The 24,305-nt window shown below is 45.3% G+C and overlaps 1 pseudogene; it reads right to left on the bottom strand.

Moving 5' to 3' along the window:
* Positions 1–2,105: 2,105 nt before the first annotated feature.
* Positions 2,106–20,904, bottom strand: LOC142923064 (exosome complex exonuclease RRP44-like; annotated as a pseudogene).
* Between the last annotated feature and the right edge of the window lie 3,401 nt (positions 20,905–24,305).

Genomic DNA, 24,305 nt, shown 5'->3' with positions numbered 1-24,305 from the left:
TGGTATAGCCCTGTGAGCCATCCGGCTCTAATGTATCCACCGGTGTAACTTCCTCTGTAATAGTCCACACTGCCAAATGTCAAAAAAACGGAGCTTCGTATCTCACTGCGTTCTTCCACCTTAAACCAAGTGTCTGTGTGTCTGATAGAAACCTAATCGTAGAGAGATGGTCAGGGGGCTTGGGTCCCAGTGCATTAAGCCAGTCCTGGGTTTAAATGCAGAATTCAGCCGTTCGGGAAATGCCAATGCCTCCCGGTTAAGTGAACACATGCCCTACCTCCTCGTCGAAGGTAACGTTGAGCTTGAGATCTTTGGAGTCAAAGAAAACCGTCCCCTCCAAGCCGTACTTGGGAATGAGCACCACCACGGCGTTCTTGCGCACAAACAGCACGAAGCCCTCTTCGCTCACCACTCCCTTGCTCTTGAAGAACAACTAAGACCACAACAACAGCAGCCGTTAATCACCGCTACGTTGCCAAGAGCAGACACACGTGCATCACTTACCAGGCCCACAATTATTTAACAAAATTTAAGGTATTTTTCTGCATCCCCCCGCTAATTAATTCCAGTTGTGCTATTGGCATCATGTCATGGGGATTATTTTGAGTTCAATCGTGAAGGTACAATGTCAATTGTATTGACTATAATCCTCCATCACCTGACAGAGCCAATCAAATAAAGTTGTCACATCATGGGCAAATGTGCCAAGTAAACAGGTTTTTCAGCAAACACAGAAGAATGCTGAAAAGCAATGTCAAGTGTAGCCAACCAGTACAGCCACGGCACCACCACACGTAAGCGTGCGAATAGAAAACAATTGATTCTTACTACACGCACAATACGATGCCTGCTTTCGTGACCTTAAAAAATGGTTTTCAAGAGACGAATGGACGCATTATCAGGTGCCTAAGCACACGCCGTGCAAGCTCCACGTGGCCCACACTTCCGCCTCCCACCTGCATGTGGAAAGCTACAGACGAGCGTTGGGCGTACTGCGCCATCTTGTGGCGGTAGTTGAGGTTGTTGCAGAGCTGCTGCTGATTCTGCTTGTCGGTGAGCGCCGGGTACGTGGGGTCGGCGCCCACGCACACGGCCAGCAGCCGGTGCACAATCACATCCGAGTATCTGTAACGGTACAGGGAGACAACAACAACAACAACAATATTCACATTTGTTGTAGCCTCTATTTAATATGAAGATTAAATTTACAGTAGATACAGGCTGCGGTATGGCCACGAGATGCCAACGGAGCAGCGGTATTAATCCACCAAGCACCGCGATTCATTCTGGTGGATCTCAGCGGGTTTGACGATCCACCAGAAAGCTATGCAAACAATGACTCAGATGGATTTAACGCTGTGATAGAATACTGTACTCTGGCCATACCACGTTCTAGCACCATCTGCTGGTGGAAATTATCTTTGTTAATGTATGAATTTAATTCTTTGTTGAGGATTTTTTTATTTGTCAACAGATGTAGCGCAAATTGCTGCCTGCTCATATCTGTGTTCTTATTTAAGATCCACAACAAAATCGTTAGCGATCCATGGCAGAATTGCATTTCACTTTTGGCCGCCGCTGCAACACGGCAATGGATTCTTGATTCTGCACGTGGAACACTGTCACCCTCCTTGTAGGCGTTGGTGTTCTCCGGATCCTCTAGTTTTTCCCCAACACAAGCCAAACAACCATTTAAGGAATTGGCCAAACTTCCCGTTTATAGGACCTTTTAGAAAAATAACTCAAAATCTGAATCTTTATCCTGGAGAAATCCGATTCGCGATAAAAGCTCGTTTTGACAGATGTCCAGTAGGTATATGATAGGAGTGCTAAGAAGAGGAAAGGTAAACAAATCAGTAAAAGTAAATAATAGAAAAAAGATATACAAGTTGTATGTTAAACTTAATTCGCACCGTACGTAGCCAACCGTGCTAATTGGAGGTGTGCCGTAATCACAAGTTAACATTGCATAAGTACATCAATTAATAAATAAATTCCTAAACTTGGGAAAGGCAGCACAGTCCCAGACCACACCAAGACAACAACATAGTCCCCTCAATAATCGCGAAGGTCGATTTAACGCGTGTGCCTGACGCCAGAGCACGTCACCGTCGAATGGGCGACGTGAAGTGGGTGTAGATGGCGGTGGCGAGCCCGTAGTGGTGGGTGTCGGGCTCCATGCCGGAGCAGAAGTAGATGGCCTGCATCATGCAGCGCATGGCCAGGATGCGCAGCAGAGTGTTGAGGTATGGTGGCGCTCCCGGCACCGCCGCCCGGTCCAGGGACTCGGCCAACGCCTTAGCTGAGTCCACCTGGATCTCGATGTTCTGCGCAAAAAAATCGGGCACACCGGCGTTTGTGAGGTGACTATCCCGCACGTGGCTTGTAGTTCAGTGCTGGGGAAGCAGCAAGGGTTGTGGTGTATTGGAAAAAAAACGTTATTCAGCGCACTTCCTGTGGGCATTCAGGTTTCCATAACCTGGCTTGCCAGGAGAAGGCAGTACAGCAAGTGGATTAATCTACATCTGGCACAGTGCCTGGCTGCCTTCCAGCGTTGTCTGTGGTTCGTCACACCTTTTGAGTTGTTCTGCCTCTAAGGGCGAGTGGAAACTATACGGCTACATCTCAAGATAAAGGTAAAAGGTGCAGCCCTGCAATTGCTCGCTCAGGCCAATACTGACATCGTTTCAAGACACCTCTGCTTCACAGTAGGGGGTAGCACATTCCCACCCATTTTGAGCATAATGTTCATCACAATAAGTCGACCTGATATTTCAACATTTCATTGCTGGAATTTATCTAAAATTAAATACAGTACTACATTTATCGTGATGGTTTTTTGTTGCTTATTTCTGTGGAGTAGCTGGGAAACGAGCCGAGTCCTTCAACTCCCTACACTTGATAACACAGTATGTTCAATGTGGCTGCTGAATTTTGAAGCCAGGGTCCCAGCTGTAATCTCTGGGTCATAGGGTGACCCAGGTGACCCTTGCAAATGAGACTATTATGTTCTCTTGAGTTTTCACCCGGTTAAACCAAAAGACCTCAAACAAAAATTTGAGCCACCCGACGACCTCTGAATTCCTTGCGAGGAGGATGATATTGAAGGAAGGTTAACAGCAATCTAGAGACAGTAGAACCCCTCTTAAAGACGGTAATTGGTTCCACGAACACGAGCATTAAAGGATTTGGTCATTAAGCGAGTATAGGAAATACGTGTTAAAAGCTTAATTCGTTCCGATAGCATCGAAAGTTTCCCTTGTTCACCCAAAAAACGTACTTTATAATATTTAAACAATGGATATTAATACATAAAGATACTAACATTATAAACACATCATATTAAAATAAACACTGTTAATAAATGCATGAATTCATTTTGATTTAAAACTTTCGTGACTGCAGGGATTCATATTCTTGGTTCTTTCGGTAAATTCACGTAGAAGGGAAACAATAAAATAATAAAAATATACAACAATAAAATTCTCACGACGTTTCGACTGCAACACAAGCAATCATCATCAGGTGTGAAAACCACAACAAGAAAATTTGAAAAAAGTGGCGGTTATTTTAACGTTAGCACCACGGAGAGAGATTTGATAAGCCATTTCGGGTCTTAATTGATTGATCACGCTTAAGGTGGGTGTCAGAACGCATCCATTATTTTTTGTCTCCCCCCTCCTCTTTTCCGAACAAAGATGGACTCGTCCATCTGAACAAACTGTCAAATCTCCTTTTACGTGGCATTAATTCATATTTACTGTACCTACAAGAGCCCGTCGTTAACAGGGAAATGGTCGGTTAAGCCTACACATTGAGCTCTATGGAGGCCCGTTGTTAAGCGATTAGTTAACAAGGGTGGTCGTTAAAAGGGGTTCTAACTCTACCTTTGATTTCGCCGCCTTCACCAAGATGTCGTAGTTGGAAGGCGGAGGCGCCGGGTGGCGTCGGAGCAGCGCACACTCGGGGAATTCGCCTACAATGCGCTCCGCCATGGAGATGTTGGCGAGCAACATGAACTCCTCCACCATCGAGTTGGTCTCCCTGTGTACACGCACCATTTCCGCCACCACAACACATCAACCACAAGGGTCAAGATTCTTTATCTTAGATTATTTTGCTGATAATAAATTTCCCACGTGATAAGCCACTTTGTTCAGCTATCATTTGTGGTCAGGGTTTTACTTGGTAAGATAAAAATAGTTTAGTTTCATTTGTATATTTGTTTAAGTTATTTAATTACCTTTCCAATACTTTGCAATCCTAACGTGTGCTTGTATTGTTTGTTGTTGTAACGTTGTGACCTGCCCCAACTGGACATCTGTGAAAAAAGAGCTTTATAGCTCATCGGATTCTTCCAGTAGAAATATATATTTTGATTCTGATAGAGAGGTCTGCACAACAGTCGGATTGCAGTCATGGGAGGTGTCTTCTTGACGAGACTCACTTGAGTTCCTTGGTCTGCAGGTCGATCGGGTCATGGGTTTCGCTGTCCATGTGGAATCGGACCTCAGGGGATGCCAGAGTCAATGCCCTATGGGTGGAGAAGGGACATGAGCGATTATCATGTCCAGCCAAAACAACACAGAATCTTAATATAAGACACTTCACAAACTCAGATATTTGAGTTGAACATGCACAGCTCGTTAAGTCAATCCACTGCTGGATGAGGGCCGCCCCCTGTCATACGGGTCGTGGGGTGGTTTTACCGTACTTAACCGTGGTGGTCAGTACGCGTTGGCAAAGGTGGGGGAGCACAGACATGGGAGCATTAAGAAGAGTAAAAAATTTATGTCACTGCATTATCCTCTATTGCCCACAATGTAGCCCCGCAGCAGCCTGTAACACTCCAATCTAGAAGGATGTTATTAACCAGGTAAAACCTTAACTTCTTTATTGTTGCCTTCATTTCCGCATCTCCAGCTTCTTCAGCCTCCCACTCCCAGCCCCACTCACTTCCCCCCCCCCCGGCATTTTGCCGTGCTCGCCCCTTTAATCCCTCTAGCAGCACCCCACTTCCCCTACCCCACACCCCCCATCTCTATCTCTCCCCCCTTGCTCCCCCCCACTCTCTTACCTATATAGCCTCTTGTTACAACAGCCCTTTTTTGCCCACTTCAGCAATTGTTTCTGGCTGTGGTTGTCCCACCTGAAGAAGGATGCTTGTGTTGCGCCCGAAACGTCATGATTTAATTTAGTTGTTATTTTATTTTATAGTTTTACCTACGTGACTTTACCGAAAAAAACCAGAGTATGAATCCTGTAACACTTGTTTGTGCATGATATTCACCCAAGCCTCATGCATCATGGGGTCAAAAAAGCAACAGGTGCAGCCTTGCAATTGCTTGCTCAAGCCACTGCTGGAAGAAGGGGGCTCCCATAAGAGGCGGCCCCTCTAGGGATACACCCTTTTACAGTCCCTCTCAATGTATTTTAGCCTACTCTTCCACGCTGGCCGGATGTCTTAGAAGACACGGGAGTAACCACACTTTACCGCGCCACAGGCGACCTGCCGATCGACTAAATGCGGTGCACACATTAATACTGCTCAGCGCTCCAGTGGCGGTGGAGGGGATGAGGATCTTGACAATGAGTTACCCGTTTTGAATGTGCCTCTGCTTGAGGATCTTGGGCAGGGAGTTGAGGCCACGCAAGCTGCTGGTGACCGGATCCTTCCGCCCAGCGTCGTCCATCATTAGCTGAGCCTCTGCGTACGTCAGAGACGCCTGCGGGGATACGATGAACACACCACGGGTGAACCATGGGGTCCTCGCAATTACACAATGCCCACGCCTGATCCAAGCCCAAGCCAGAACTCAACAGATGTCTACGTGGCTCCCGATGACCACTGAGAGTTACGCTCACCCAAAGAAAGTAAAATTGATATATTTTTTTAATTCTCAAAGCTGGAATTTAACCAAATTTAGTGCAATGTAATTTGGTGGTCTTTCATGCAGTGAGTTTAACACGTAGGCTTTCGTGACCAATATCATCCATAATACAGGTTGTTTGGGTTAGATTGTGTAAATACATAAATGTGTCGTTAAACCCGCCACCACCCGACACAGCCGACTAGTAAGGGTTGTCACATAAACAGAACGTGGCCAATTCGTCACTGGTACAACACACCGGTGTGCTGTACTCGTGACGAATTGGCATGTTCTGTTTACGTGACAACCCTTATTAGTTGGCTGTGTCGGGTGGGGGTGGGTTTAATGACACATTTACATATTTACACGATCTAACCTAAAAAAACAAACCTGTGTTTTGTGCAGTGATTGTTGACTGGACAGAGACCATCAACTCACTACTTTCATGTCCTACCTCGCACCTCCGATTAGCACAGTTGGCTACGTACGGTGCGAAAGAAGTTCAACATACATACTACCACTTGTGAACCCGTTTCATCTCGCTACACTTGTGAACTCAGAGGTGCAAGCTCAACGCTCTGACCTCTCAGCCATCCGGAAACCTCAACTGCACTAACATAGCAAGGCACCGATACAATACACGTGAAAGCAAACGAGAGTTTTACAAAAACTGAACGTCTGTGGGGGGGGGGGGGGGGGGGGAATCACCTTGGAATTGATGATGCTCTTGGTAAAACGTGTGCTCACAATCTCAGTGTTCACTCAGGAAAGCCTCGCAAAGTCTCGAGACTCTTTTTCAGGAGGGTCTTGCCAAGTTTTTGGTAGTCGAGTCATTCTTTCAGCAGCGGGATGTTTGGCCAAATACCGGTTTGGGTTGTTACAAATTACTCAACTAGAATATATATGTAGCAACCATTGTTCGACTGCAAAAGCTTTGCAGTACCCTCCCGAAGTTATGAGATTCAGTGAGGCTTTCCATGGTTAAGGATCATAGTAGTAATAACACGTTTATGTTAGCGATGAGAGGAAACCTGATAACCTGGAGTCAACCCATGCTAAATAGGGGGAGAACATACAAAATCTACATGGAAAGGCAACCAAGTCGGGCATCAATCTTAGGCCATTCTTGCTGTGAGACATGTGTTACCATTGTGCCATCCTGGTTTGGCTGCTTATGTATGTACACATGCTTGTGTGGATCTGTACAATGACACTTAAACAGTGCCACGCATCATGGGATTACATGTGCACCTGGCAACAACGCACGTTAGCTGCTGAGTATGGGTTGCAATGTGCACACTCGCGAGTTCACAGTTGTTGGTGCATCTCACCGGTCGACGTTGGATCTCAAGGAACACAGGTTTGAGCTCAATAACTCTGGCACCATATCAATCCTCTGCAGGCGCACAAACACATAAACGCAACAACTTCTCTGTCAATAAACACAATCTGGCAAATACATATGCACCAACTCAACGAGTGTTTTGCAAGCAAACCCACACATGATTAAGTCACCTGCAGGTAACTGTTCAGCAAGGGGATGTTTTCGCGAATGCCAGTTAAGATTGTATGGGTTTTATTTAGAGGAAATCTGATGAATCCAGAGGAAACCCATTCACTAACAGGGGGGAGAACAAACAAAGCTGCAAGCAAAAAGGCACAAGAGTTGAGTAATCAAACCCAGCGTCTCCTTGCTGCAAGGCACGAGTGTTACCACTGCGCCGATAGCCTGCCGCTCATGATGTCACGGTACATCATATTATAAGAAATCCACAAAAATCACCTCGTTTAAAACATCATGAGAGATATTTAGCATTGTTGTTGCACATTTTTTAAATTCTAATTCATTTTTAAGTTATCGTTATTCATACGGGAAGTACTGAAAAGCACGCAAAAAAATGTGATGAAAATGGCAAATACAATTACAAAGTTGTGGGGAAACTGGTACCGCGATGATCGTTACATCGTAATATTTTACATCATGTCGTAAAGTTAAGAATGAAAGGATGAAATCGGCGGGTCGTAAAACACTTGATATTGTGGCAAGAAGAAATCCACATCTCACCTTCTCACACAGGTAAACTGTGGTACCACGCAGAGATGCCTCCTCATCCAAGGCATTCCCCGGCCGGATAAAATAGCTCACATCGGCGATGTGTACCCCAACCTAGAACACACATTAACACACCGTCACCACCCTCACATGCATGGATGTGTAATGACAGGGTGATACCTGCGGCCTGTAAGGGTAATTAAGGTTATAGCTGCATTACATAATGCCTTATTATGAAGGGGCGTATCTGGGGTAAAGGTCAACGGCGGAGTCAGTCGAGAAGCTCCGGGAACCATCCCGAAGGGCCTAGAAGGTTCTAGAAAGGGGGCGTGGCCAGAGGTGGAGCTTGGCCACTCCAGGCAGATATAAAGAGCACCGAATCAGAACTTCGGGGCTGTTAGCGTGGGGTCTGGGTCCTGGTTGCGTCGCTACGGTCGTCATCTCTTCGTCTCCGACCACGTGGCTGGTTCTTCTGCAAGAGCAGCTCTGTCTCCGCCGCTACGCTCGTCAACCAGCCAGCGTAGCTACGCAGGACGCAAATGGGCTGCGTGTTTGTACAGCCTAGGTGTAGCCGCGTTACGAAGTGTATCGCCCTGTGTGCTTTTAATAAATAAGACGCCTTCTACTAGACGTCTGGCGGAAGTCGCTCACTCCACATGCATGCATAACCTCCACCATAGCCACTCCAACCAAAGCACAATAATGTGAAATGAAATGCACACCCATTACTACCTGGTGCATTCATTGTGAACCAGGCATTCGGCCAGTGACGTGGACACTTAGGCCAGTGGGGTCTTAGCCATGGCTTGGCTCAGGCTTGGCTCTCGCGCAACATGCATTGAGATTATTTCTATTATTTTGGCTGCTATAAATGTCCAAATGATGGGCCACTTTGTTGAGCTATTCAGTTGTGGCCAGGTCACTAATCAAAAATAAATCAATACCTCAGTGGGCTTTTCCTGGTAAGATGGGGATGGTTTAGTTGTATTTGTTTGTGTTTGGGTTATTTGTTGATCTTTCTTGTACTTTGCACTACTATTATGTTTTTGTACTGTTTGTTGTTGTAACGTTCTTACCCACCTCTACTGGACATGTGAAAAATAGCTTTATAGCTCATTGGATTCCTCCAGTATAAATATTCTGATTCTAATTCTCAATAAGCCACATCAAAGCAACGCTTAAAACCCAAGCTGCCTCTAAGCATGGTTACAGCCCTGAGCCTCCGTGTCCCTTGTGCCTCCACGTATATCTCTGCATGCTCCCAGCCACGCTCAGAATTTCCGTGAGCTGAGCCTGAGCCAAGGCACAGCTGAGCCACTCATACTTCTTTGGAGGCAACGGAGCAGATCAAGCCAGAACCAAGCCATGTTGAAATCAGTCCTGACCGGTGTTAGCCATGACTGGAACTAAACCAGCTTGACAGGATGAATGTGCAGTGCACTTATCATTGTGCCACTTAAACTCCCCTTGTAACCTCCGCTAGCATTGACAAAACCATGAAAGGAATAGGCACGAATTACCGCGACCGTGACCACGATTACCACCACCAAATGAATACCTCGGTGTTCCCATTGTCGAGCGGTTTGCAGTGTAGGGCATCGTCGATGTCTGTGCAGCCTGGAGGATCCACACTGCAGATGGACAACGCACGAAGGTCCTCCCTGCCAGCCTGGTCCTTGTACGGGACACACACAGCACCAGGTTCAACAAAACGCTGCCTTACAACAAACAAAACACAGGGTGAGCCATACATGGGTAAACCAACTTCATTCTAATGGCGTTCTATCTTCTCAATAGGCGACTGAATATTCTGAAAGTACAGTCCGTTCTCCTATAACTCTGCGTGTTTTCATATCGTGAATTAGATATAATGCGATGAATGCATTAGGGAACACATTTTTTCATAACATGGATGCGAATTGGATAAAAGGCGATCGAGTGAACAGAACTGCGTTGTGCGAGGCAGAATAAGCGGTTGTACGGTTGCCTCGGTGTAGCATCACACAAGGCGGGATGTTTCTGGATGCTTCTAGATGCTACTCACGTACCCGAAGTCTTTGTTAAGCCTGCGTACGCATCTCACGTGTTATCGCGGACTGTGCTTTACCCTATATTATTTATTATGCGATTTTTCCACAATTCGGTGTTCTTCAGGAACGCAAGTACAGCGTTATAGGAAAAAAGTCTGTAGTCCCCTTGCTCCATTCATTTATGTACTGGACCATCTCCACGGCTACTGCAAAGTCCTCCATATCCTGGCTCACCACTTTGATCCGCATCTCTCGAGGCCTGCCTCTTGGGTCTCCGCCCTGGTGCTTCCATAAGTCCATCGCCTTCATTCCTCCGATGTGAATTTCCTCTCTTCTTACGATGATGTGTCCGAGCCATCGACTTTCTTTCAGGTCGACGGCTTTTCTATATACGGTCTGCGGTAAAGGTGTAGAGCCCCGTGGCTTCTCGTTCATGACAGTGCAGCGGAAGGACCTCGACTGGAGGGAGAGCTCCAGAGAGGTCCTCTAGAAGGTATTCTACGCAGGCCAAACATCTTGAAACTATTGCGGTTTGACAGCACGATGATGATGATGGGGGGTGTTTTCGCATTTGTCTATTGTCGGGGGCCTATACGTCGGGGGCCACACGTCATGGGCCACACCAAAGGCCACCCAGGGGCCACCAGTGGCCCGTGGGCCTTGTAATAAAGAACATTGAAGTAAAGGATTCTCACATGCACGACCGAACACACCAACACACCGCAGGCGTAAGAATTGAACTCAATCGATGAATTGACATATCGTCACACGTCTCATGCGTACCTCTGCTGTGATGCTGAACGTGAGAGGGGGCAGGCATGCAAGTACGGCCTGGCTGAAGGGCTGGTGTGGCACGTCGTGCTCCAGCAGCAGCACCTCCGTCTCCGTCTCCTTATCCCCACATTCGCCCAGAGAGCGCGCAAAATGGCCCTGCACAAGCACACCGACGATTAGCACGGTTGTCTACGTATGGTACGGAAGAAGTTCAACATGCATATGCACATACGTGGCCAATCGTCACCGGTATCCCTTTTCCACTGGTACATTGGAACCCAGACAGTGCAGATCTCTCGAAGTGTCTGTGGTCACCCACTGGCTTTTTGCCGTGTCGAACCAGAACCAAACCGTAGTATGCTGGCCCCACAAGGCATCCAAATCTATCCGGGGGCCGAGCAGGGCCAGGGGCGGGGCTAGGGACACGTTGTGTGACGGCAGTCGGTACACCACGGGGACGTGGCACCACAGCATCATCTGCACGTGCCTAGACTTGTTCAAAGCATTGACCGTCCATGGCATGGATCCGCTTTTGCAGTGGATAAACAACCTGCAGCCTACTAAACCGTGCCAGCCATGGTGTCGCTCGGTTGTGCAGTGGCAAATAGGTATGAAAAGCACAACCACAATGCCAACCTTGTACCTAACGTACATTATGCAGAATATTAACCGACATCTGTTTAAACAAAGATACAACCCAAAGAATACATCTTAACAATATATTTAACTTTTCACCAATTTTGTTTCTCATTGTGTTAATGGTATTGCACAAGACAAGCAATCTATACAAACCCTTCGTGGTCAAGGACGACCCACAGGAGCAGACATAACAGAGCTACTTCTAAGATCCATTGAAGTGAAATGCAGTCCAAATTGTAGGGGGGCAGTGCTTTTCCAACCACTCTGCCAATCAAAGTAATGTTCATCACATGGCAGTCAAACGCAGTAGTTTTCTCAGAGATGGAAATCAAACAATCGAAGTGCACGACCAAATTTAATATCGTTTTTGGTGCAGTTATTGGTGACTGGGCTGAGACTATCAACTTACAACACCTTAATAACCTAGGTTGAATCACAGGTGAGTTTGCCATGCTTTCAAACAAAAAAATATCACAGTGGTGCCACTTCATCCACCCTGACTTCCAATTCACCGTGTCACCGTTCGTGTTTTGGGTTCGACGGCTGTATTGCATACAGAGCCGCGTGGCCGCGCGTCAAGTGACAGAAGGATGAGCCCGACGATGCCGACCACGGGACAGACGGGTGAGGTGTCACGGCGTCCGGGGCGTCACGGTGCAGTCGTACGTTCGGGTAGCGGGAGTGTCGCAGCCAGCCACCGATGGCCACCACGATGCGGTGGGCCTGCAGGGACGCTGCTTGTCTTGTCTCCACCCGCACTCGTGGCATGCGGCGGTCCGCGGGCGTGAACAGGTGGCGGGTGGCCTGCAACACGCCCAATGAGCCCCCAGTAAGGCATTCAACAAACTGTTTGGGCAAGTGCCGTCAGCACACACCTATTCAAGCTGGTACGGCAAACGACGGGGTGGGTACGGCCAGCACCATGCCCGACCGCCTTTGTCTCCACAGCGCTGATGTTTACATGCCACATCAGAGACTCATTTATGGCCGAGTCGACCTAGGGAAGGGCCCAAGACAGGTTCAGACATTTGCCGCTGTTTATTGGTTATGAGCGATAAATATAATCCAACTCGGGTCCCAGGATTCGTAGCGCAGCGCGCTAACCGCTACATTACCGCTCCCCACACGTACACACACACATGCAGATCAGCCCACCTCCTTGATTGGGCTGGGCATGAGCATGCCGCACAGCGGCCTCGAGTTCCGCTTGATGATGCCGACCACTTTGCCAGTGGGCCGACGCATCTTCCCACTTTCGGCTTTCAGCTGGAGACCAAAACAAAGGACAAACATCGTGTTGCGTAATCTAAGCAAGAGCGACGACAGCAGCAGCAGCTGGGATAGCACCGGGAGATGACAACGCAAACTCAAATGAGCACTCACCACAGTAGCGTCTCTCTCACACACTGAAATAATGAAATAACTATTTTTTTAACCAACTCACTGCATAACACAATACAATTTGGCTTGAAGGGGAAGGAGCAATCCAAAACAATAGCGCTTAACCTGCGGATGTGGTTTCATGCTGTGTCTCATCAATGTCAATAATGAGACTGACGCTTTGTTAAAATGACAAAAGATCACAGTGAGGAGTCCTCCGTAAATATTTATAAGTTAAAACAGTTCTGGCGATTGATAGAATCAACCGGAACACGCCCATCAGATACCACACGTTTAAAAAAAAACGCGTAAGCTTTTGCGACCAATATTATCTACAACAAAGGTTACCCTCCCATCTAATTCACAATTTGATGCTTAATCTCTCGATTCTTTATGATTTCACTGATTGACATTTTCTCTTACCTGCTTAGCACATCAGTCACCCTATATGTGTTTAATGTTTACGTAACGTTTTAATAAGTATAACTGTGCAATGATCAGCCTATAAATAATCTGCCCAAGCCAACTTGCACTACATGCGATTTAATATCTAACACTTGTTTATGTTTGTGCAATATTGTCGACTTTTCATAAACCACAGTTGTTTGCGTGCCAATTTCAATTAACTTCATTGCTGTACTTTATTATGTTTTGCATTTTGTCACTGTGGTATGTATGCATGTAGAACTTATTTCGCACCGTACACAGCCAACCATGCTAATCGGAGGTGCGCGGAAAGGACAACAATCTAAATACAAAAAGCAGTTCTAAAGAAATTAGTTTTCAATATAGAGGCCACCCTGTGACCCAGGTCACTCTCGCAAATGATACGTGTCCTGATCTCTTGAGTTCTAATTAAGTTAATTAAAATAAACATTAAAAAGGAGCTCAGACCGTGGAAGCGCCACCGTGTTGAGCCTGGATATGCATAACAGGTGGTATAGGCTCTGCGCCAAAATGGCAGGCAGCAGAGCGCAGTACAGCAAAATGAACTGTTGTCCTGTCCTTCTATGCTCCTGATCTATGCCCCCCCCCCCGTTCAGCAACCCGCATCGAAGTATGGTCAAATAACCCCTACGTACATACAAAAATAGTATGAAATGATTAGCACTCCTGACTTGATTTTGAAGTAATGTAATGTAAAGTCATTTAATAAACGCAAAATCAAGCTAACAGCATCTCTAATGTGGATTGTTGTCTGGTCACACGGTGTTCATTATGTTTAAGGTCTCTCTTGAAGTGGTTGAGTTTTTGTTGTTATTCTTTGTTTAAACTATGTTAAAACTATAATCTTAGTTTTTTTTTTTTGGTAAAGTCACGTTGAAGGGAAACAACAAAATAATAAAATATATATAAAACAATAAAAAATTCTCACGACATTTCGAACATAACTCAAACGGTCGTCTTCAGGTGTGTTGGTTTGCATAAATTTATTTTTAAACGGTGCATTTATAGTTAGACGTTAACAAAGTCGTAATTAATCTCAGTAACAGTTCTATTTCCGATAGTCTGAAATCCGTTTTAGCTAAAGGTCTAAACTTTGCAGTCACACCTAAACACATACCAGTTAATGATATAATTGCCCAAGTAGACGTTGCTCTCAGGGGCCTGGGTCACATCGCTGCAGACGTAGCAAGATCTGAAATCGCTGCAACCCTCAAAAACGCTAAGATGCCAGCTAGCAACCTCAGCAAAGATGAGCGTTTTGAATTATATAAATTAAAAAAGAGGAATGATATTGTAGTCCTCTCAGCTGACAAAGGCAATGCTACTGTCATCATGGATAAAATAGAATACAACAACAAAATTAAAGAATTACTCGACGATGGTAGTTATACAAAAATAAAAAGAGATCCCACCAACAGCCTCGTCACACAAACCAACAAAATAATTTCTGATTCAACCGCATTAATTGATCAATCTAAACAGTTTTCGTTGAAACCTTCTGCTGCCAGGCCACCAAGATTATACGGCTTACCAAAAATACATAAAGTAGATACACCCCTTCGTCCCATAGTCTCTACTATCGGCTCCCCCACCTACAAACTAGCTCGTTTTTTGTCTGAAATCCTGCGTCCTTTCACTGGAAAGACCACCTCTGTGGTACAAAATTCGACTCACCTGGTATCGACAATCAAGGGTATTTCCCTGTCCCCAGACGACCTGCTTATCAGTTTTGATGTAGTTTCCTTATTCACCAAGGTTCCTGTACCTGACACCATTGCAATCATTGAAGACTTGGTTCATCAAGGACTAAACACTGAGGTACCCCCCCTGGTGAGACACTGTTTAACCAATACATACTTCACTTGGAATGGAACTTTCTACAAACAAACTGAGGGCACCCCAATGGGCTCCCCCCTTTCTCCAGTTATAGCTAACATTTTCATGGAGAAATTTGAGACTGACGCCATCCAGACTGCCACTCTGCGCCCAACCTTATGGAAGAGGTACGTGGATGACACTTTTGTCATCTGGCCACATGGCCGGCTTGCTCTAGACCAATTCTTCGACCACATCAATTCCATACACCCAGCCATCAGATTTACCATGGAAGTCGAAATAGATGGCAAGATACCTTTTTTGGATGTCCTAATTAAAAAGAGACCTGATGGTTCAATGAGCCACTCTGTCTACAGGAAAGCTACCCATACGGATGCTTATCTGAAACCGGATTCCCACCACCATCCATCACAGAAGAATTCTCTCATCAAGACTCTGTATCATAGAGCCCAATGCATATCCGACCAGGAACACATAAGCAGTGAACTCAAGCACGTACACCAAGCTCTTAGGGCTAATGGTTACTCCGACTATACAATCCGCAAAGCTATCACTCAAACCATGAAGAAGAACCCTCTTGAGGAGCCTTTCAAAACCATCACTTTACCCTACATTGCGGGGGTCACAAAAAAGATCTCCAAAATCCTGAATAAACACAAGATCCAGGTCCGTTTCAACACATTACATAAAATCCGTGATCTGGTTCCGTCTGTAAAAGATGTGATTCCGGACATACAATACCCTGGTGTCTACAAACTAAGTTGCCTCTGTGGTAGTAGTTACATTGGAGAAACCAAACGCCATGTCTCGGACCGCATTCGTGAACACAAAGCAGACCTTAAACACGGTAGGACCAACACCTCGGCCGTGGCAGATCATTGTTCTAATTCAGTAGGCTCACATGCCATTGACTTTTCCAAGACAGAGGTTCTTTGTAAGCCATCTGGCTTCCATGAGAGATTCGTTCATGAGGCTATCCACATATACAAGCACAGAGACAATTTCAACCGAGAAGATGGATTCTATCTTAGCAATCATTGGAAAGATTTGATAAACCATTTCAGGTCTTAATTGATTGTTCACGCTTACAGTGGCTTTCAGACAGCATACATTATAAAAATTTCGTCTCCCCCCTCCTCTTTTCAGAATATAGATGGGCTAGTCCTAAATAAACTGCCAAATCGTTGCGCGTGGCGCTAACGTTTTTATAAATAAATAAATGCGCCATTTAAAAATAAATTTATGCAAACCAACACACCTGAAGACGACCGTTTGAGTTATGGTCGAAACGTCGTGAGAATTTTTTTATTGTTTTATATATTTTATTATTTTGTTGTTTCCCTTCAACGTGACTTTACCGAAAAAAAACTAAGAATATGAATTACTGCAGTCACGAAAGCTTTAAATCAAAATTTATATTAAAACTATTTAAAAACTATAAACTAAATAACTTTACCAGGTAAGGACCCTGAGAGCTCTATAGCTCTTTTTAAGTGACCTGGTCACAAATGATCGTTCAGTGAAGTATCTTATCACATTTGAAATTGATAGCAGCCACATACTCTAAGTGCATGTCAGATTGTAACTGTGGAGGGAAAAGCCGGAGGACCTGGAGAAAAATCCATGCGACCACGGGGAGAGAGACACGCACACTGCAGGTGTCTGGGTTTGATTTTGGTTCGGCAGTGTTGACGCTCCACTCACCACATCCTCTTCACTCTCTTCTGCAACGTCCCCTGCGACGCCCTCATCGTGCAGGACCAGCGAGGAGGGGGCAACCCAGCGCTCCTCGGGGAACATCTCCACGCACTCGATGTCGTCGTGCATCGCGCGGTTTAAATGCTGCAGCCCCTGGATCAACACCTGCACGCAGACAAAAAAGATCCCCCGTATAGTCTTAACAGACCGCTGGGCCAAGTGCTGTTAGAGAGCAGCATATACAGTAAAACCTTGGATTGCGAGTAACTTGGTCTGTGAGTGTTTTACAAGACAAGCAAAATTTTTAATAAATATTAATTTGATAAACGAGTGAGGGTCTTGCAATACGAGCAGCTTTGTACTGCCGAGCGTCACGTGATCACAACTGATATACGAGTGCTTTGATATACGAGTGCTTTGGATTACAAACACGTTTCCGGAACGAATTATGCTCGCAATCCAAGGTTTTACTGTACAAGAGTTTTAATACCACGAATAAACAATTTAAAATGTAGGACTATGAGCCCATGAATCTTCTGAAACCAATGTTTTTCAGTAACATATGTTCAAGTAGGGCAATTTCTAGACTGGGTTTTTTTTTTTCCAACAAAGGGCCAATGTACCTAATTGTTATTTAACGTTACATTTTGGAGGTGGAAATAGACCATTCATTTTGTTAACAAAGTAGTCACAACCATCATTAGACCTCCTTTGCCAGTACCAAAATATAATAGGGTTTTTCCCCTTTTTTCTGGCAACAAAACTGAAACCTCTTACAAGGAATCAGGTGTGCATTAACCACAATACTTGTGGTCAAAATGCAAACAAAAACACACTGATAATATTTGCAATATATGCGTACGCCTTTTGGCGTCCTCTGGTCTCGCACCAATTGGGTCGAGGCTCAAAAGAAAGCCGTCCCTGGTGTGAACCAATCCGTCTCAAGGACAATGCATATATTATCATAGTGTGTTTTTTGTTTGCATTTTGACCACAAGTATTGTGGTTAATGCACACATGATTCCTTGTAAAAGGTTTCAGTTTTGTTGCCAGAAAAAAAAGGGAAAAACCCTATTATTAAAGTAGTCACAATTAACGTATATACTGTAGTTGTGGTGGCGTAGCTATCGAGTGTGCAGGCAGTGCAACTGCACCAAGACTCACAGGCCGGGGGGGCAGGAGCCAGGCTATGACACCTACGTAGGGTGCAAAAGACGTTCAAAATACAAATATTTTAGCCCAGTAGCTCTTAACCTTTACTGCAGCCTTGCAGTAAAGGTTAAGAGCTACTGCTCATGCCAAGAACGCTATGCCACTGCTTAATTATAAATTAGTTTTTAAAACTCACACAGATACGATCGGACAGCATTGTTCCTTCCAGACGCAGGCTTGTGAAACGTGTACCTCTTTATCACTGTCACCGTCCCCTCGCACCCTCAGAGTCCCCTCCAGGTAATTCTCACGACTCGCAAGGAAGGTTCCCTGGACAAACCGGCCGGAGCGCACACCTTGCTGCAGCTGGGACAGCGGGAGATGTTCGGGGAAGATTACCCGGGACTCCACCACATCCTGCACACGTACACAGCACACGCACGGCACATGCAGGCGTCAACAACAATTTTGCAACCGCCATCACGTAACGAGACGAAGGATCCAGTCTGATTTATCTCAGAGCAGTACGGCCATCCGTGTTAGAGAACGTTCCACAAAAGCGGATATCATAGAGCTACCTCTAGAGTTTCACCCTTCCGTCTCTGCTTTTTGCTAAATATGCCACGTTATGAATCTAGGATTTATTTGATTGATTGACCATTGCTGGTGAGGATGAGACGTTCTAAAAGGGAGCTGTTTAACACGTATTCTATCGCGACCAATATCCATAATAAAGGTTTTTTGGGTAAGAGCGCGTAAATGTGTGTAGTTAACCAGGTACAGCCAATTAGTAAGGTTTGTTACGTAAAACAAAACGTGTCAATTAGTTACTACTGCAGCACGCCAGTGTATTGGAGAGTAAACCCACAACACTTACAAATCGAGTATATCGTTTCCCTGGCGATTACAACCAGCGAAACGTCGTACTCAGCGCAAGGCAAGTGTCCCTTTCTTCAGTGAGGCAGCTGGATGCAACGCGGAAGTGAGGGGTCGGACAAGGGTACAGGCCCGCACCAAAAATATGAGGGGGGGCAGAGCTGATGCACGCATACGGAGTCTCACCTGCTCCGAGGCCAGTGCCAGACGGTCAATCAACTCAGGGTTGTCCAGCAAGCTGCGCACGTATTCCTCCACTGGGGGTACACAGACACGCGCAGATAAACGCAGACATTATAATTGGCGACACGATTTACCGGACGATTTAGAGTGCCACCCAAAATGTAAATTTGTTACTTTTCAAGTCATGGCTGCTAGATTTATTAATATTCCTGTTTAACTGAAGCACTGTTTAACAAGAGGCACTACAGACTTGATTCAAAGCTTTCGTGACTGCAGGAATTACTCTTTGTTTTTTTCGGTAAAGTCACGTAAAAATAAGAAATAATAAAATAACATAATAGCGTACGACGTTTCGGTTGCAACACAAGCAGCCATCATCAGGTACAGAAGAGCTAAATTTACGAGAGAGAGGAAACATAACCCCAGATGTATATACAGACACAAGTAGGGTGGAACTAACACAGATACAACAGGGGACACAGAGAGAGAAGCATACCAAACAAACAGGGTTTAGCAACATTTGGAAACCATATAAAGCAACACAGACGGTCGGTCAAAACACAATTAACGCATAGTCTGGTTGATTACGCTATTTCAAAGATTGCTAAATTGCAAGTTAAGTATGAAATTTAAAATACAGACCGCGCACACACACATAGACATCCAAGTAGAGCGGACCAGCACAGACATGCACACAGTGAAGTCGCCTTAAATAGGCAGAGAAGGTAAGGCTGAGAGACAATGGGACAATTTAGCATGAGGTATGCATGGAGCAAAGGGGGTGCAGCAGCACACACTCGAAAACACCAAGGCCCACACACAGGCAGAGACAGCACAGAGACACAAATCCAAGCCAAGAAACAAAGGCAGATACACAAGCAGAGACAACACAAAGACACAAACCTCATACCTCCCCGTAGAGGTAGTTCAGACTTGATTCGAAGCTTTCGTGACTGCAGGAATTACTCTTAGTTTTTTTCGGTAAAGTCACGTATAAATAAGAAATAATAAAAAAAACTAAATAGCGTACGACGTTTCGGTTGCAACACAAGCAGCCATCATCAGGTACAGAAGAGCTAAATTTACGAGAGAGAGGAAACACATAACCCCAGATGTATATACAGACACCCAAGTAGGGGGGAACACAGATACAACAGGGGACCTGGCTGCGAGGAAATTGCTGGTAACGCATCGACACATCACCAAAATTTGCGACTTTGGGCTGGAACGGGACGTCCACACTGACCCCAAATACGTGAAGGGCAATGTGAGTCCTAACCTTACTTAGCATCATCAGCATCATTATCAGTATCGCCAATGTCATCACCATCATCGGGATAGAAGGCCCATCACTTTAATTGTACTCAATGTTTTTATTTTATTTTGCACAGCCCCTAAGAAAAAAGAGTGGGGGGTGCTGCCACACATGGTGGTGCAATGGCCCCCCCACCCTAGACTTGCAATCTAGAGGTCGGTAATTGGATTCAATCTCTCTGCTCTGCCGATAGTTTAAAATATGGGGCAATTTCACAAATCGCCTTCCTCCTCCCCCCCCCACCATGTGGTACACGGGGTAACTCTGGCCCAGAATAACCTGTGGTGGTGACCACCAGGCTAACTACACTAATTACAACATGACTAGCTACGACAGACCGGGACCACAGCTCGGGTCCAGGTCCACGTGTTGGAGACTCGGTAGAACGTAGACGCAGACAAAGGTTTCTTCAAGATGAACAACAACGCCGGTCCCTCTGGGGGACCCGGCTTATATTCTCTGTGGCGTGGCTGGCTCCGCCCTTGGCCACGACCACCTTCTAGAATCCTCGAGCAGCAGGATCTGGACCCCGACCACGTGACCACCCCTAGCCCCCACTTGGGGCCCCTTTGTAGACTTAACCGGTCACGTGTCCTCTCGGGTCAACCAGAGTGCCATGGCCTTTTGTAACCCCTTTCATACGGCCGGCATTCCCACACCCTATCCTGTCGGGCTGGCACTGCACGCCAAGCGTGATGCCATCCAGCTGATCAATCAGCGCTGACCGAGCCCCTCTAGGGCCAGTACTACACCCACACCATAGTGGTATCCGCGATGTCAATACACCGCACGCCGTGCCTCTCTAGGGCCGGCACTACACAGTGACATCCCGTGATGTCACTACACATTTAACACTTCAGGGTAGTGGAGGGCTAGATGACGCTAATTTGGCCAGATGAATATGTGGCCTCACGCAAAAAACGTATGACGAATCGCGAAGCATCGCCCTGAACTGAATTTACTGAACGTATTGTTGTTGTGCTTGTGGCCATGCGGTCATGTCCATTAGGTGCCTCTGCCTGTAAAGTGTATGTCTTCAGAAAGCATGTTCCATGGGCTCTACAAGGTGCAGAGCGACGTGTGGTCATACAGTATGCTACTGTGAGAAATCTTATATTTTGCTGAGACAAACTTTCACTTGCCACAAACATTCGGGGCCCTGAGTACAGAAGATCCTCACAGCAGACAACGATTGTAGTCTTATCTTACACTATGATTTTTAATTGCGTAAAGTTCAGATTTAAAGCTTTCGTGACTGCAGGGATTCATCTTCTTGGTTCTTTCGGTAAAGTAACGTAGAATGGAAATAAAATAAAAAAAATAAAACGTAATAAAAAATTAAATTTTCACGACGTTTCGGCCACAACACAAGTAGCCTTCTTCAGGTGAAGGAACAGAACTGTCGGGACGACAGCACTTCAATGACTGCTGCTAAGATTCGCAGTGTCGTTTAAACTAGGTGGGAGAGGTAAAGCGCCTTGACAAAGGAGTTTACATATCAAACAGGATAATTTAGCATTGAAATAGCTGCGTTAAAGTGTTGGATCAGCAGGGTGTTAAAGTCAGAAATTAGCATGTAACTGGGAGATTAGGATGATGTTAATGTGAGGGATTAGCATGTGACTGGTCACGGAAATAGCTATGTTAAAGTCAAAGTTTCCATCTCAACAGAGGCATTTAATATATGGACGCTAAAGGACTGCAACTACCCAACTATCATACAATAAACAGATGTGAAAAAAAACTAAGTAGAAACTTCATCAATATAATAAATGTACTCAATATATTCTACAATAAATTGAGCTATAAACATAAAGTAACTGGGTATACACTACACTATCTAATGAATACCATATAGTAAACTAATAAAAAAAACTAAAATACAAACTACATCAATGTTATCAATAAACTCTATATACTCTCCATCAGCTGAGCTACTAACAATAAGTCGTTATACATTACAATGCCATATGGCGAAAAAAATGGGTGGCGGTTTTTTCCTTCTTTCCAACGTTAGCACCACGGAGAGCGACGAGCCTCGTTCAGACTGACGAGTCCATCCATGCTCGGAACGGAGGAGGGGGGAAAAACAGCCACGATGTGCTGCTCTGTCCTGTGTTGCATTACAACCATGCCATAAACTAGACTACTATACATTGTAACGTTATAGCTTCCAATCTAAACTACATTGTATAATATCGTATACACAGCCCAATGTAAGCTCTAACATTATGCATATTGATATGTCTCCAAATAAACTTTTTCCTACATTACACAACTATACACCGTAATATACACTACCACAGACAAACCCACCCTTGAATTATACAATGAGTTACTTTAGACTACCCTATACTTTAGACTGTAAAATATTAGACTTGTAATATTACACTATGTATTATTCTACCAACCCTACTGTATACCACACATATATTCACTATAAAATTACAATACTATATATTGCCTTATGAATTATGTTAAACATTACAATGTTATACTATTTATTATTATATAACATGCTATAAACCAGGGGTGTCCAAACTACGGCCCGCGGGCCAACTGCGGCCCGCCATCCATTTTTAATTGGCCCGTATCAAAGTTTAAAAATATAATGGACTATGGCCCACTGTATTGCATTTCTTAATTTAAACACTAGATGGCGCTATTGTCTTGAACAAGGCAGCGTCTCCACAAAGCAAGCAATCGAAGAAAACATTTGCTCAGGGTCACCAGAAATGCCGGAACCGAAGAGACGCAAGATTGCAAGCGAGTGCAGAAAATTTCAGACTCGGTGGAAAAATGAATTTTTTTTCATTGAAACCAAGGGGAAGTGTGTTTGTTTGATTTGTAATGAGAGTGTTGCCGTGATGAAAGAGTACAATGTACGACGGCATTATGAAACGAAACATCAGACCTTCACGTCCTACACTGGCGCCGAGCGGAGAAAGAAGGTAAAGCAAATGGCAAGCTAGCCTGCTAACGCAGCAGCAGGGTTTTTTTTCCGTGCTAACAAAGCTCAAGAAAATGCAACAATAGCCAGCAATGAAGTAGCTCAACTCATTGCCCTACACGGGAAACCTTTCTCAGACAGTGACTTCATCAAACAGTGCCTCACTAAAGTCGTGGGAATGTGCCTGGAGAAAATGCAGGATTTTAACGATGTTAGTATGTCCAGAAATAAGGTTGTGCGGCGAATTGAAGACTTGTCGGCTAACTTAAAACAGCAAGTGTCAGATAAAGCTTGTGCTTTCGATTTTTACTCGATTGCATGTGATGAGAGCACAGATGCCACGGACACTGCACGGCTGTTAATTTTTTTGTGGGGAGTTAATGAGAATTTTTGCATTACGGAGGAAGTGCTTGATCTTCGGAGTCTAAAGGGGACAACAACTGGGAAGGACATGTTTGAAGCTGTGTCAGATTCAATTAACCAGGCTGGACTTAAATGGGACAAGCTGTGTGGAATTACAACGGATGGGGCTCCAGCAATGACAGGCGAGCGCAAAGGAATGGCTTCTATGGTGAGTGCCAAGGTGCAGGAGAGCGGAGGTGAGACTGTTAAAATGCACTGTATCATCTACCAAGAAGCCCTCTGTGCCAAGATAATCCAGCTTGGCGATGTGATGAACACAGTTGTGAAAAATGTCAAAAAATTATGGCCCGAGGGCTTTACCACAGAGAATTGCAAGCGTTCCTCTCTGATGTCGATGCTGAATACGGGGACCTACTCTACCATTCTCAAGTGCGCTGGCTCAGTCACGGCTCCGTGCTGCAGTGGTTTTATTCCCTGAGATCAAATATCGACAAGTTTTTGAAAGAAAAGGGCAGACCTCTCCATGAGATCAGTGACCCTTTATGGTTGGCAGGCCTGGCTTTTTTAGTTGATCTCACTGATCATCTCAACACCCTGAACAAGAGACTACAAGGCAAACAGCAGCTGGTACCACAGCTGTATGTGCACATGAAAGCATTCCGTGCGAAGCTCCGTCTCTTCGAGTCACAACTGCGCAACTTCAATGTAGCGCACTTCCCCACGCTGACCGAAATCAATG

Source organism: Petromyzon marinus, unplaced genomic scaffold (assembly GCF_048934315.1).
Source record: "Petromyzon marinus isolate PM22_M1 ecotype Great Lakes invasive population unplaced genomic scaffold, UKy_Petmar_22M1.pri1.0 PM_Scaffold_26, whole genome shotgun sequence".
Classification (NCBI taxonomy): Eukaryota; Metazoa; Chordata; class Hyperoartia; order Petromyzontiformes; family Petromyzontidae; genus Petromyzon; species Petromyzon marinus.
The sequence above is the reverse complement of the archived record's forward strand: the minus strand, read 5'-3'. Positions and strand labels throughout refer to the sequence as shown.